The 15,580-nt window shown below is 47.6% G+C and overlaps 1 pseudogene; it reads right to left on the bottom strand.

The window, feature by feature from the left end:
* Positions 1–686: 686 nt before the first annotated feature.
* Positions 687–3,188, bottom strand: LOC120677907 (annotated as a pseudogene).
* Positions 3,189–15,580: the final 12,392 nt, after the last annotated feature.

Raw genomic sequence — 15,580 nt, forward strand, 5'->3', positions numbered from 1 at the left:
TGATATATATCGTATAGGGAGATAGAAACAATATTTTACAAGACTAGCTGACTAGAAGCTGACACGGCATGACAACGTGACGAGACATATCAGCAAAAGGATATAATAGGCATGTTTGAGAAAGTTCAAGGATTGACCATTTTAATAGTTGAGGGATGAAACTGAGCCTTGGCCAATAGTTTGAGGACGAAAATGGCTATTATGCCCAAATTAAATATGATATTCCTGTACCCAATCGTTGCACCGGCCGTTCAAATCCAAGTTCAACAAGTCAAGAACGTAATAAACAGAGTCTGGAGTTAATTGACAGCCTTCCAATCCTGCACTTGACGTAAATCGCACACGAAACGTGTTGAGTTGGAGACTTGGAGTCCAGGATTGTCCTTCACTTCCCCTTCTCGCATTTTTCTGTTTTGTTGTTGTCACGTCTCATTCATCTGCCAAAGCAAAGGGGCGAGACTGCAAGAGTCCAGGACTTTTTCGCTCCCACATGAACCGATCAAAAAGGAAACCATGCGGTTCATAGAAAAGGAGTGTGACTATTAGATTAGCTACTGGTTGGTTCCAAACTTTGAAATGGAATTTGGAAATTGCCATCACAGAACCAAACGATCAAGACTCCGAGCTACTGAACCGATCCCCGTTCCACCAATTCAGAAAGATGCAACGAGGATTCATTCAAGCAATTAATCACGAACAATGAATCCTACTGAAGAATTTATGCACGATTTCGCGTTCCATCTACAAGCTGATCTTACAAGTAGCACTTGCAGTTGCAGCTGACAAATCCTCTTCATCTGCTCGCTCCACGGTGCTGTCGCCGCCGGCGCCGAGAAGGCGCTCTCAGTGCAGCCGCTGCTCCTCCTCCTCCAGCATGTTGACCTCGGCGTGCGCCACGGCCACGGTCCCGCACTCAGGGCCCTGCACATGTCGACCTCCACGGTGCCGCACCAATGGAGCCGCGCGGCCTTGCACCGCGCCAGGCGCGCCCCGCCGAAGCTCTCAACATCGGCGCGCCGACACCGCGCAGCACGCAGGGCCTTTAAATTGCTGCAAATTTTGGTCGTCAACACACCCTGCCACACCGAGTGAGGGGCGTGTCATGTCGGCATTTCCGTGTCTTCATCGAGGGCTCTTAGTTTAACTTTAACCCCGGTGCTTACCTCAAAACTCAAAAGCCCATAGACGACGGGGAAAGCAATTTCCCCCAACGGCTGCAGCTCATCTGACGTCCGCAAGCGCCCAAGACAAAGATGATTAGGGGCACCTGGACTCGTGTGATGGCTTGTGTATCACCAGACCAGGTGGGAGCCGGATCAACAAGCCATCTGCGGTAAACTCTGTTCACCACGTTGTTTTGATGCGCTTAATTTTGGAATGACTTTTGTCCACATGCCACCGAACGTCGCTCAGCTTCGATCCAGCCAAGTGTGTCCACTTGCTTCTCAGAATTTTGAACAACTGAATTGAGCTGCGCCTCAAACCCAAATCCACGGGAAGATATAATGCGGCATTATTTGCGAAACACAGTGACCCTCATGTACGCGCGCATCCCTATAAGCACATATGAAAGATTGGATTGACATGTCTTGAGATTAATGAAGTTACATACCACGGAGAGAAAAGCTGTAATTTCTAAAATAAATTTAGAAAAATTATATGAGCATCCATGTTGAGTCCTCATGTTAAGTCGAGAACTCAAATCTCGACGGGCCGTAAATAAAAGACCACTGATCAAGTGTGTGAACCACAAAATATAACTTCTACACAAACAATGTTACTCCCACCGTCCTTTAATATATGGTGTTTGTTAGCTCAAGAAGAACTAATCAATGGCATATATTAGTATTATTTTGATTTATTACTGTTGTAATGTACGTACATAGGCAAGATGTTTACATTAAAATGAAAAATACAGTCAAAGCGTTTAGTTCTTCTTATATATCCGGCTCCCCGTTCCCCATCATCCCACAAATATGAAATATCATATCATACTGATACTATCATCATGGGAGCTGGCCGTACGACGGCATCACTCCTGTAGAGCTCCCCCGGTTCACTTGCTCATGATTTCCACCGGTGCTGCCAGGACAGGCTCTGCCTTCTGGTCCACCGGAGGCGACTCGGGCTTCAGCGCCTCGACCACGCTCACCTTGCCGCAGCGCACCGCGACGGCGCCGCACCCGGACACGCTGGCGTCGCGGCAGCGGTCGACGCGCACGGCGCCGCAGCGGCCCAGGGTGAGGGCGCCGCGTGGTGTTGGAACCGTCCATGGATCGATCACTCGCATTCACGAACACAGAATCAGCGAGGGAGACGATCGAGCTTTGCCGGCGACGAACGCCGCGGAGCCGATAGCTCCTGTATCTTGGCCTTTGATTGATAAAACGGATTCGGCCGCTGGTACAGATGGTTTTGGGGCTACAAATAGGCCAGGGCGCAGCCCACGGAGCTCTCCTCCACGCCCGGCTGCCTCGCCACGATCTGGGTGACCCGCACGACGTCGCCAGCGCCACGAACGCGCGGACGACGAGGCCACACACCACCAGACCCGCGATACGCACGCCCCCATCTAACCAACTCAGACCGAGCCCAACGCAGCGATCCTGCGTGCACAAGCTCGATCCAAACCCCTGGAACACTACACGACGCGTCGGGCCGCCATGGCCGCAGCTCACCTGCGGCACATGCCCGAACCGGGCGACACACGCACGCACAGGACGCACACGGCACACGCACAAGCCCATGTCGAGCTTATGGCTAACACGCGGCAGCGCGCCACGGCAGCGTCGGCGCACCCGGCCACGTCGGCCTCCCGGCACCGGCCCACGCGCAGCTCCCCGGCACCGCGGACGCGCGCGGCTCCTGCGCCCTCCACGTCGGCGGACCGGCACCGGTGCACGGCCACGCCGCGGGCGCCGTCCGCGCGCACCACGCCGCAGCGGCGGCGGAACGACACCGCAGCGCAGCCCTCGGCGGCCGCGTACCCGCACCGCGCGAAGCGGACGTCGCCGCCGCCACCGCCGCGCACCACGACGTGCCGGAGGCGGGTGACCTCGAGGACGCCCGGGCCGACCACGGCCACCATGCCGCCGCCGCCGCACCGGAGCGACGGCCGTCTCGACGCCGTCGATGCCGAAGGCGAACTGATGGGCAGAGGGGGCGGCTTTCGGATCGACGGTCGCCATTTTTCACGATGTGAGATGTAAAATCTTCGAAAAACTTACCCTTTTTTTTTCCTGAGGTGTCTGAGAGATTAATCTGTTATCTATGACGAGTAGCTGGAGAAGGAAGGTGTTATAAAGGGTCGTGTTGCTTAGGGGGCGAAGGTAGCAAGAAGCTATGGCAGGACGGTTGATGGGGATGACGCTCCATTGGCATTCATCGCAGGGTTTTGTCAAAACAGCAACGCCTACTGCAGTACTGCCCATGTGCACACATTGATGTCCGATGTGGTCGGGCGCATGCAGTGCTGGAATCATCAGTGCATAGTTGCACACCAGAGCTCGGGAAAAAAAATGGAAAACGAGAAGAAGGCTTTATGGGCTACTATTGGCCCAACTGCTCGTGGGCTACTTTTGGCCTGTCTAGGGAGTGAAGAACTAGCAAGAAGTTGGATCCTCTCAAAAAAAAAAGCAAGAAGTTGGAGGTCCTCTCTCTCAAAAAAAGCAAGAAGTTGGAGGTCCTCTCTCTCAAAAAAAGCAAGAAGTTGGAGGAGCCGAAAAAATTAGCTCCTCCTACTCCGATTGGGCATGTTTGACGCACCCCAGCAATATGCGTGCAGGCGCAGGCGCAGGCGCAGCGGCAGCCATGGCGGACGACGCCAGCAGCAAGGAGGAGCAGGCCCGCAGGGCGCAGGCGCTCGCCGAGAAGTGCTTCCTGGCGGGCAACGTCCACGGCGCCCGGCAGTGGATGCAGTCCGCGGCCAGGCTCGGGCCGGGGCTCCCCGGCGCAGCGCGGGTCGCGGCGGCCTACGACGTGCACGCCGCCGCGGCGCCCCCCCCAGTGCTGGTACGCAGTGCTGGGCCTGCGGCCGCCCGACACCCACGACGACGTCAAGCGGCAGCACCGAAGGCTCTGCCTCCTCGTGCACCCCGACAAGAACCCCTGCGCCGCCGCCGACGGTGCCTTCAAGCTCGTCCAGGCCGCCTGGGAAGCGCTCTCCGCCAGGCACACGCTAGGCGCGGCGGCGGCCAACCAACCCGCACCACCGCCCACACCTCCGCGGCCACCGCCCCACCTTCGTGGCCACCACCGCAGTACCGCCAGCAGGCTTCGCCGCCGAGGCCGGGGCCGCAGGTTGTGAAGAGGCACCAGAGGGCTCCTGCGACGGTGTCGAGGGCTGGGGCGCCGACGATGTCGAGCTACGCCTACGCGCACCAGGCATCGAGGCAGCACAGGCCCCCGGAGAAGGGCTCTCCGCAGCCTCCGACGGGCCGGAGGCCCACTTCGCCGGCCCGGGACAAGTGCCCGGCCTGCGGCGCGTGGACCATCAACGGGAAGATGAGCTTCGGCGCCTTCCGGTGCGGGATCTGCCATTGGAGCCCCATGGACGATCGGCCGCCGGACGACGACGACGACTTTGAAAGAGATCGGGTGCAGTAGCCTAAGAGGGGGAGGGAGTGAATTAAGTACTAATAAAAACTTAGACATATGGCTCCAACTAGTTTGTACAAAACTTAAACTAAAACAAGCTATCTAGATGTGCAACTAGGTTGTTCTAGTGTGAAACCCCTATCCCAAAAGAGTCATGCACTATATAGTCTTTCCTAACAAGAAACTACTCTATGAAAGTAAAGACACAAAGGTTGCAAGTAATAAATGCGAAAGCTTAAAACCCGGGATAGGAGATAGCAAACTCTTGACGCGGGTGTTTATCCCGTGGTTCGGTTAGCCACAAAGGCACACCTACATCCACGTTGTTGTAGCACTCACTAAGAGTATTGCTACTCGGCCACCAAGTCTCTTCCGTGAACACAATCACGGTCACCTTGGCCCCGGGTTCCACTAAGGAGCTTCTCCACAAAGGATGGGGGTCTCCACGTCCCCCACACAAAGATGTCGTCGCCGCTCCACACCAAGTCGGAGGGTCGATGACGTTGCCGGCGAGCTTCACGCTCCAAGGTGCCGGCGCACCAAACTCTTGTTTTGGTTCACTAGAGAACCACAGCACAAAGGCTCAAGGCCTTGCAATCTCACTCACTAAGAGCTAATCATTTACACAACACTCTCAAAGTGTGCTAAGGGCTAAGGATATGATCTTGATGCTTTTGTATGGCTTGGAGATGTTCTTGGGTGTGTGTGGGATGTCCAGCAACTCCAGCAATCTTCAAATGGCTGGGGTGAGGCATATATATAGGCCACCAAGTCTTGTAGCCGTTGCTCCAACGGTCAGCTGAAAATCTGCGTATCACCGGAAGAACCGATGCCTCTGGCTGAGGTAGCGTCGGTTCTTCTGGTCACTCATAACCCGAAGTAGCTGTTGAAGTCCTGACAGCTGACGCAGTGATCACCGGTTGAACCGATGATTTGTACCGATGCATCACCGGTTCATCTGGTGCTTAAGAATCTTCTCCTGGGCTCTTGACATCGTCTCTGGAACATAGGACGCCCAATGCACCGACGCCCCCTTTTTTGCCCCGTCGGTTCTTCCGGTGCCTAGGCTGACTTGGCTTTGATTCCCTTATGCACCAAACTTCATAGCGCCGGTTCTTCCGACAAGCGTCGGATGCACCGATGCTTAGGTATCGGTTCTTCCGGTGCTCCTGATCCGAAGTGTGCTAAGCGGAACCCCCGTAGGGGCGGCCCTTCGGGCCTTGCTACGCCTCTCTTCTCTTTCTTTTTGTCATCACTTGAACCTAAAAACCTGAGAATGATCATCTTAACAATCATATTAGTCCAAGTGTTGTGTTGTCATTCGATCACCAAAATCACTCAAAATGGCATAAATGGTGCCATGTTCGTTACAGACTTCTTCGAGGACGACTACTACTAGGCGTTGCTGCATGCGCTCAAGATCTTGCTAGGTGGAACAAGAATAGGTTCCGATTTGGTGTTGTGAGACGTGCGATTAGGGATTATTTGTGCGCTTGTGGTTTGTTGAATTCTTCTTCCTTGTCTTGGGTACGCTTTGTGACATGGGAGGCGCTACAAAGCAGCTGTGCAAGCTTGGAGCCTCCAAAATCGCAAGATATTAAACGATGTTTTTCACTGCATCGCGTTTCGTTTCGTTTCGTTTCGGAGGCAAAGTGAACTATCCTTTTATCATGGTTTCTTTTATTCGAGCTCTTCCATGCATGATGATAATAGAGTCCATATCTTGAACACGAACGGAGGCGGGCCAATCAAATTGATCGAGCTTTCCACCACACGGGAATAGTGCTAGCTTGACGAGAATTAATGAATCAGTTCACTAGCTACACTTGCATTTGATTGTGTTGGTGCAAGCAAATGTGATTTTACTTTTTTTTTCTGAAACTCTAGGCAGGATTGATGAGCATGCAACAAAATTGTTTATGCACAAGTCAAAATGCTGTTTATAATATATTCAATTGCTTTATCGAGTACATTCTCCGTTTTTATTTACATGTCGTATTAGCTTTATCCTAAGTTAAATTTATCCAATTTTAATCAAATTTATAGAAAAATATAATACCATTTACAATACCAAATTTGTTTCATTGAATCCATCTATCGTGATGTATATTTTGATAATGCATATATCTGATAGTATAGATGTTATTATATTTTTCTATAAATTATTAAATTTGATTAAAGTTGAACAAATCTGACTTAGGACAAACCTAATGTGATACAGGTAAGCTACCATGATAACTCTGCTATCAGGGACAGACACTCGATTCATTTGTGCACCAGAATACCAGATGCATTAACAATTGGCACAAGTTAACATTACTTAAAAAAACCATTACTCGAATGCATAACTCACTACCGGAAACCCTCTATATGCCAAGTGCTAGTGGTTTTGCCGAGTGCAAAATATCGAGCACTCGGCAAAGAGGCCATTTACCGAGTGCGCCATGAAAACCACTCGGCAAAATATATATACTCGGCAAACCTCCACTTTGCCGAGTGCCATACAAACGGCACTCGGCAAACAGTGGCACGTGCCTGCCACATCTCCGCGGCCGTGAGATAGCCATCCCGGTCGTTAGTGTTTGCCGAGTGCCCATTAGTGGCACTCGGCATTCAGGGGCATTTGCCGAGTGCCAAAGTTTCTGCACTCGGCATTCAGGTGCCTTTGCTGAGTGTCTTCTGTGGCTCTCGGCAAAATACACTACTACAGAAACGATTTCCAGGGACGCCTCGTTTTTTTTCCAGGGGCGGGTGCAAATATACCCCGCTCCTACAAAAGGAGCTCGGTACTTTAGCATTTTTCCCGCCCCTGGAAATATATCTTCAGGGGCGGGTGACGGCACCACCCGCCCCTGAAAATAGGGCTCATTTTCAGGGGCGGGTGGTGTCGTCACCCGCCCCTAAAGATCCGATTTCCAGGGACGGCCGGTCCCACCAGCCGCCCCTGGAAATGAGCACTATTTTCAGGGGCGGCTGGTGGCATCAGCCGCCCCTGGAAAACCATTTCTAGGGGCGGTTGGTAATGCCACCCGCCCCTGAAAAGCGCCATAAATATCTGACATGCCCTTTCTTCCTCCTCCCGACAGAATAGTGCTCTCTCGGGGGAGGTGCTGTCCAAAAATTCCATGCATCATAAATAGGGAAGGGAAGGTTTTAAACTCGATTTCCTTGAAGTTGGAAGCTCTAGGAGGTAAGTAGTACCTAATTCTATGTTTTTCCTAAGCTTTTGGATTAATTTTAATGCTCAAATTATGCTCACATTTCTCTAGCCAGATGTAGATCTAAATTAGGTGGATTTAACATTTAAGCCACGAATTGCTTTAATTTTTTGGATAAATCTACGCTATTTTAGTTGGAGCACATGATTAGGTAATTATTTGGGCCCAATCTTCAAGTTTTAGCCTCATTTAGAAGTAAACATATTTTAAAAATATAGAGGAGAGAGAAAATGATATGATTTCCCTCATATATTTATACACATGCATGATATTTTTTTCCATCCTATATTTTCATACGAATTATTATTTTCTTTGTTTTAAATTATGTGAAATCCGAAAGAATAACAAAATACTTTCAGAAAACGCAAGACTTTAACCCTAGGATTAACCCTTGTTCAAAATTGTATTATATCGGATGGCATAGTAAATTGACTTTTTCCAATATTTATGCTTATGTGTAGATTTACTTGGCATATATTTTGCAAATTATTTAAGAGCTTGTTTTATTTCATTTGAATCATGTATTATTTTTCTATTGTTGGTGTTTAGAGATGGATAGAACTTGGATGTACAAAGCACGAAGGACGGATGCATATTTCTGTGGAGAAGTTAATAAAGTCATTCAAGCTGCGGAAAACCATGCAAGAATTGAGAAGACACAGATGATACATTGTCCATGCAGAACTTGCAAAAAATTGAGAGTATTCAGCGACACAACTATAATTAGATCGCATGTGCTGATGAGTGATTTTGTAGACAACTACATAATCTGGAATAAATATGGTGAAGAAGAACACCCTCAGAGAGCGAATTCAATCGATGAAATAATGCAAGAGCCCGAGTTTAATATATTATTTGATGATTTTGATGATGCTGGCTATGAGGATGAATGTGTCGGAGGTGGTTATTTTGATGGTGTCGACAGGAGTCCCATCGATCTTAGTAGTGATAATGATAGCGATGAACTTGATGATGGTGATTTTCTGAGCCAGTTGTTGCGTCACACTAAAGCAGAGCTGTTGGTTGGTCGTGCAAAGGGGTTAGAAAACTTCGAGACGGTGAAGAAATCAGCAGAGAAAAATATATATGAGCGGTCTAAAGGATGTCCGAAATACTGGACCATTTTTCATTTTGTACTTGAACTGTTGACCCTAAAGGTTAAGCACAGCTGATCAGACATTAGTTTCAATGATCTCCTGGGTATGTTGGTCTGGTTGCTTCCGAAGCCAAATAAAGTGCCTGCGAACACATATCGAGCAAAGAAGCTTGTCAGCCCATTCACAATGGGTGTGGAAAGAATTCATGCATGCCGAAGTATTGTATTTTGTATCGTGGGGATGCTTTCAAAGACTTGGACAAATGCCCTATATGTTCTGCAAATAGGTACAAAAGCAATGCTGGTTATTGTGGCGGCGATAATTTAGGTCCAGGAGACAGGAACAAAAGGAAGAGGAAGGGTGCAGCGAATAGTGTTGCAGAGGTACCAGATACTACTTTAGGCATCTCTGAGAAGCAGAGGCGAATTCCGGCGATGGTTATGTGGTACCTCCCGGTTGCCGACCGCCTAAGACGCTTCTTCTCCAACCCAAAGGATGCTGAGCTGATGCGCTGGTGGGATTTAGATAAGCGCAAGAAGGATGATGGAAAGCTTCGACATCCAGCTAATGCTCGGTAGTGGAAGAAATTCGATGAGCAGTATTATCTGGAATTTGGAAAGGACCTAAGGAACGTTAGGTTTGCGTTGAGTACGGACAGAATGAATCCGTTTGGTGACAGGACTAGCACTCACAACACTTGGCCGGTGATCTTGACGATGTACAACCTGCCTACATGGTTGTGCCAGAAGAGGAAATATCTTCTATTGTCCATCCTTACACAAGGACCCAAGCTTCCTGGCATCGATATTGATGTTTTCCTTGAGCCTCTGATGCAAGAGATGGAAATTCTATGGAAGGAGGGTATCGATATATTTGACGGCTTCACACGACAGACCTTTAATCTAAGAGCTATTATCTTCACAACCATCCATGATTACCAGGCTCTATTTGTCCTTTCAAGATAGGTCAAAGGTAGGACGGGATGCACGGTCTGCGTGGATGAGACCATATCATCTTTCCTGAAAGGTTCAAGAAAGTTAGTTTATCTTGGCCACAGACGCTTCTTGGTGGAAGGACATCGATACCGAAGTAAGAAGTTCTACACCTTTTTTGATGGCAAGGCTGAATTACATTATGCTCCAGTAAAAAGAGACGGGCACTATATTTTCAAAATTGTGAGGACCATCCAAGTTAGCTATGGGAAGGTGACAAAAGATGAAAAGAAGAAAAATAGAGATAAGGCACCAATTGAAGGCGTACCATTCAAGAAATAGTCTATCTTCTACAAGTACTTGCCGTATTGGGGTGATCTTGAAGTCCGCCATACAATCGATGGTATGCACCTGAAGACGAATGTGTTTAGTAACACGATTGGGCTCCTTCTGGAGACATTAGCAAAGACAAAGGATACCTTAAAGTCATGTCAAGACCTATTAGCCATGAAGATAAGGGAGGATCTTCACCCTATAGATAAAGGAAATGGAAGATATGAACTTCCCCCGGCTTCCTACAACTTGACACATGATGAGAAGAAGGCAATGTGCAAGAGCTTACAGGGGGTCAGAGTCCCAAGTCGTTTTTCATCCAACATAATGAAACTAGTCTCGATGAAAGATCTATCGCTATGCGGCTATAACTGTCACGATTGTCATGTTTTGCTGACGGTGTTCCTCCCTATTGCAATAAGAGCGATCAAGCCAGTATTTGTGAAGATGGTAATCACTCGGCTGTGTTATTTCTTCAACAAAATTTCTGAAAAGGTGATCAACGAAGATGAATTGAATGATCTACAAGAATTTATTGGAGAGACTATGGCACAACTCGAGATGTGTTTCCCTCCCGTTTTTTGATATAACAGAGCACTTAATGATTCACATGGTCGACCAGATATGTGCACTTGGTCCACTTTACCTTCACAAAATGTGGACGTACGAGCGTTTCATGTCCATTCTAAACCGGTATGTACTAAATCGTGCTTACCCCGAGAGTTCCATGATCGAGGGATACAGTACTGAGGAAGTAATCGAGTGTTGCCTTGGTTACCTAAATGATAAAGTATCCATTGGTTTACCTATTCCACTCTTTTTTGGGAGGTTGGAAGGGTTTGGGAGAGTTGGGAGGAAAATATTTATTGACAAGGATTTTAAAGAAGTGCAACAAGCACATTATAGCATCTTGCAGTATCTCGCGATAATGACACCTTTACTCAATGAACACTTGAGCATAATTCGTGCCGAATCTAATGGCCGCTCGGATGATTGGATTATAAGAGAGCACAAGCGTCGATTGACTGCATGGTTGAAAGATCTGGATCTACTAGATGGGGAGGCCGTGAAAGAACAAACGATTAAAAGATTAGCAGCAGGTCATATCGTGGCAAGGGTACGATATTAATGGATATTTATTTTATACTGCCGCAAAGGACAAGAAGACTGTATCCCAGAACAGTGGTGTCCGTATTGAAGCCTTGGACGAGAGAACAGACCAAAGTATAACTTACTATGGCGTCATAGATGATATATGTGAAGTGCACTATGGTTACAATATACAAATTCCGGTTTTTCGGTGTCGTTGAGTCAAACACCCTAGAGGTGTTGAGGTGGATGGCTATGGCCTCACGATTGTTGACCTCAATAATGTTGGTTACAAAGATGACCCATGGGTACTTGCTTCACAGGTCGCACATGTTCTGTATGTAGATGACCCCGCAAAGAAAGCAAAGCATGTTGTTGTCCCATGAAAACAAGATATCATAAGGGTTGATGGTATCAACGATGTGAAAGATTATAATCAGTACAATGAAATGAACCTCTTCACAGACCTACCACAAAAGATGAAGATTATAGAAGCAAGCTCAAGAAAAGATAACAAGCCATGGGCACGCAACGATGGCGAATCGAGAATTATAACTGGTTAAATCAGTAGTTATTTCAAATCGGATTGCATGTAATCGTATTTTTCTCTTGTATTCTGAATATCAGACCTATTAATGAACTATTTGTTGATGTATTTTTCCCCTATTTTTTGAAAGAGTTTCGTTATTTTTTCAAATTTAATACAACCTAGAATAAAAAAAATATCAATTTGTAAACTTAGGTTCATAGCCACACGTGCAATATATAGTACAATCTCAGGAACTCACACTTAGAGATAGTAGACTTAACAAATTCATAGCCTACATTACCTAGCGACAGAATATATGTACTGAACATAGTTAACATCACCAATCTTGTACCCCAGGGCATCGTCAATAAAAATCAATGCACGGATAAGTGTGCAATCCTTTGCTTCACTTCTACGAGGAAGTGCTTTGCCGTAGACGGTGAACATTGGTTCCACGGTATGATCTGGCGTAGTTCGAAATTTAAAAGAACTCTGATAGAGACCTCCCCTTGTATATACTGGTCCGAGCTCAGTCACATAATAACCCAACTGCTCCACGGCTTGACATAAAATTTCTTCTAAGCTTATTGCCGTAAAGGTGTTACCAAATATATCCTACAATGAAGATGGAATGCAAATATCATTAACTGCTTTGCACAATCGAAGAAACTATCGTAATTCTTGAAAATAACAAAATTCACTTACTATGTCATATAGATTTTCTCGTGAAAGAGTCTCGCAGAGACTAACAATATCATGTTGATTCTGTTGAAGTGCTTTGATTTTGAACCATGACAAATTTGGAATCAGATAACCATAATTCTCAAGTTCCAAAAGGCAGGCTTCTATGGCGCTTCTTTCATAAGTCAACTTAACTGGAGATTCTTTCCCACTAGCCACTATTGGAATCATGGTACCTACATCTTGTCTTGATGGTATCTCAAAAGAGATTGTCATTTTCTTGAATTATTGGCCTTCTGTGGTTACCACCTGAAGAGGTGAACCACCTAGGTGTTGTAGAACCTCAATAAGCCATTTAAACATATCGATACGCTGTATTAGAGGCAATGTAAATAAACATTAATAATTATTTTTATTACAGAGATCAAATATTGTGGATCATAGACAAAAAAAATTATTCTTACTATGCTTGGAGCTGGATTGTTCTGTTGAGAACATCGCCTTGGTCTAGTCCTGTTGACTCTGCTGAAAGTGATGCCAGGATTATGAGCCTGGGACGGGTTGTAATCCTGATGCGGCATACCATGACCAAAGCCACCACTTGCCATATCGATACGCTGCCGAAACATGTGTATTTATTTAAAATGCACCAATATATACATCATTAGAAAATTATATATTTAAAATACAAAAATATATACATGAGTTTATTTATTGAAAATGCAACACACATTCACTTAATTTACTAAATCACTAACTAAATTATATATATGCATCAATATATATACATCAAAATATAAATCACTAACTAAATTATATGCATCAATATAACACGTACCTGGATCAATATATAAATTACTAACTAAATTAATAAATCCCTAACTAAGTGTACTTTGCATTTATAAATTGAAAGAATGAAATAAAAAATAAGATATAACACGTACCTGGTGGCAGTGGCGACGCGCGTGTGGGGAGGTGGCGGCGGCGCGCGCGGGGATGTGGCGCACGGGGAGGTGGCGGCGTCGAGATCTACTCTATCTGTGGCGATGTGTACGGCAGCGGTTTCATAATATATAGGGGGACCATTTATAGGGGCGGGTGGTGGCGTCACTTACTAGGGGCGGGTGATGCCACCACCCGCCCCTATATAGGGGATCGATTTCTAGGGGCGGGTGGCGAAGTAACCCGCCCCTACAAATTCATTTTCAAGGGCGGGTCACATCACCACCCGCCCCTAGAAATGGTTTTCATGGGCGGGTGGTGATGTCACCCGCCCCTAGAAATTGATCCCCTATATAATACAGTGGCCGGCCCAGGACTTAGACACTTTCGCAGACTAAGCACGGAGACACCGCCAGGCTGCCTAATTTCGCCGCCGCCGTCCTCCTCCGCCCGCGCCGCCGCCGTCCTTCTCCGCCCGCGTGCCGCGACACGCGCTGCCACCGGTGCTCCCTGCGCCAGCTCTGCACCTCTGCTCGAGCTCCCTGCGGCCTGAGCAGCCGAGACCTGCGCCGCCGCCAGTGCTCGAGCCGCCAGGACCCGCGCCGCTGCCGCCACCACCTTGTCCTCCAGCCCTCGACGCGGATCTACGGCGCACTCCTCCTCCGGTCCTCCGTGCCGCCGGCCATCTTCGTCGAGACCCGCGCCGCCGCCCATCTCCGCCGGAACCCTAGCCCGCCGCGACGCCGCCCATCTCTGCCGGGACAAGTGCCACCTCACCACGCCAGCCCTCTCTGCCGGGACCCGCACCACCTCCCCATGCCAGTGTCGTCTCCTATCCTGTGTACAGAGGCAAGAGATTCTTCTCCTTGAAGTTGTGTAATGACATAGAGTAATTCCACGACCTTTGGAGCATAATCTTCAGCCGTTCTCGTTCGGAGATGGCGATCCCCAAAAGTTGTTTTACACATGGCACATTTGATCACACCACTATTGCACAATTAAATGCTGCAATCCATCCATGAAACTGTGCCCAGTTACTTTGATTGGAAACTAGGTAATAGTGCCAGATGAGTTTTATGGTGATTACACTCTCCTCACGTCCCATGAAACTCCATCATTCTCTCCTTGCCATGTCAGCAAAATTGATGATATTTAATGCTATGAAACCCTCCATGAAACCCCCATTGAGATTGGTCAGAGAGTGATCAGTTCATTCCAGTGTCAATCTGACATGACAGTCTTAGTATCGTGCAATGACACTTCCCACTAAGACTGATTTGATGATATATCTTTGTTTTTGCATCATTCGGAAAAAAATGCTAGATTCTGGAGATTCGAGGAGTAGATGTAGGGGCGGATAAACACATAGGATAGGAAGATCTACAAGTGCCTAGCATTAACTGTTGAAACATTAGGCAACTGCACGATTAAATTCTGAAATAAATAAATCATGAACGTAACTAGATCTAATATGAACAACTCTATCATACTAGTAGCAAGGCACAATGGGATCATTAACTCTGAGAACATGATTAAGAACTGGATGGAAAAACAGTTTATGTACTGAGCCTTGGCTTTTGGGAAGACGAACGGAGTTGACCAGACGAAGGCAGTCATGTTGACGGAGTGCAACAGCCGATGCCGCAGACGATGTTTCGCCGCAGCGCCTGACTTGGATGAAGGACGAGCCGTGATGAAGATCTTGGAGCAGTCGCGCCGGGCGTTTACCCAAAACCTTATTCGCCCTCTCCCGGTGCAGGATCTCGAGGATGGAGGTTCTAGAGACCTGCTCTCCCGATCGTCCGTGCACGCCGGCGCTCGGGATGGTGCAGATTACAAAGGCGGCGCAACAGCAAGAAGGAGGCAAAACCCTAACTTGAGTTGATCTGTTTCTGGTGAAGGGCAATGGGTCATTTATATAGAGAAGCCAAACCGACCTTTGATTAGGATTTCCAAATCTCGCAGACTTGGAGTTCAAGTCGGTTTAGGTTTCCATATCTCACAGACTTAGAGCGCAAGTCACCAAAAAAACAGCGAGAAGGAGGCAAAACCCTAACTCGAGTTGATCTGTTTCTGGTGAAGGGCAACGGGTCATTTATATAGAGAAGCCAAACCGACCTTTGATTAGGATTTCCAAATCTCGCAGACTTGGCGTTCAAGTCG

Source organism: Panicum virgatum, chromosome 6N (assembly GCF_016808335.1).
Source record: "Panicum virgatum strain AP13 chromosome 6N, P.virgatum_v5, whole genome shotgun sequence".
Classification (NCBI taxonomy): Eukaryota; Viridiplantae; Streptophyta; class Magnoliopsida; order Poales; family Poaceae; genus Panicum; species Panicum virgatum.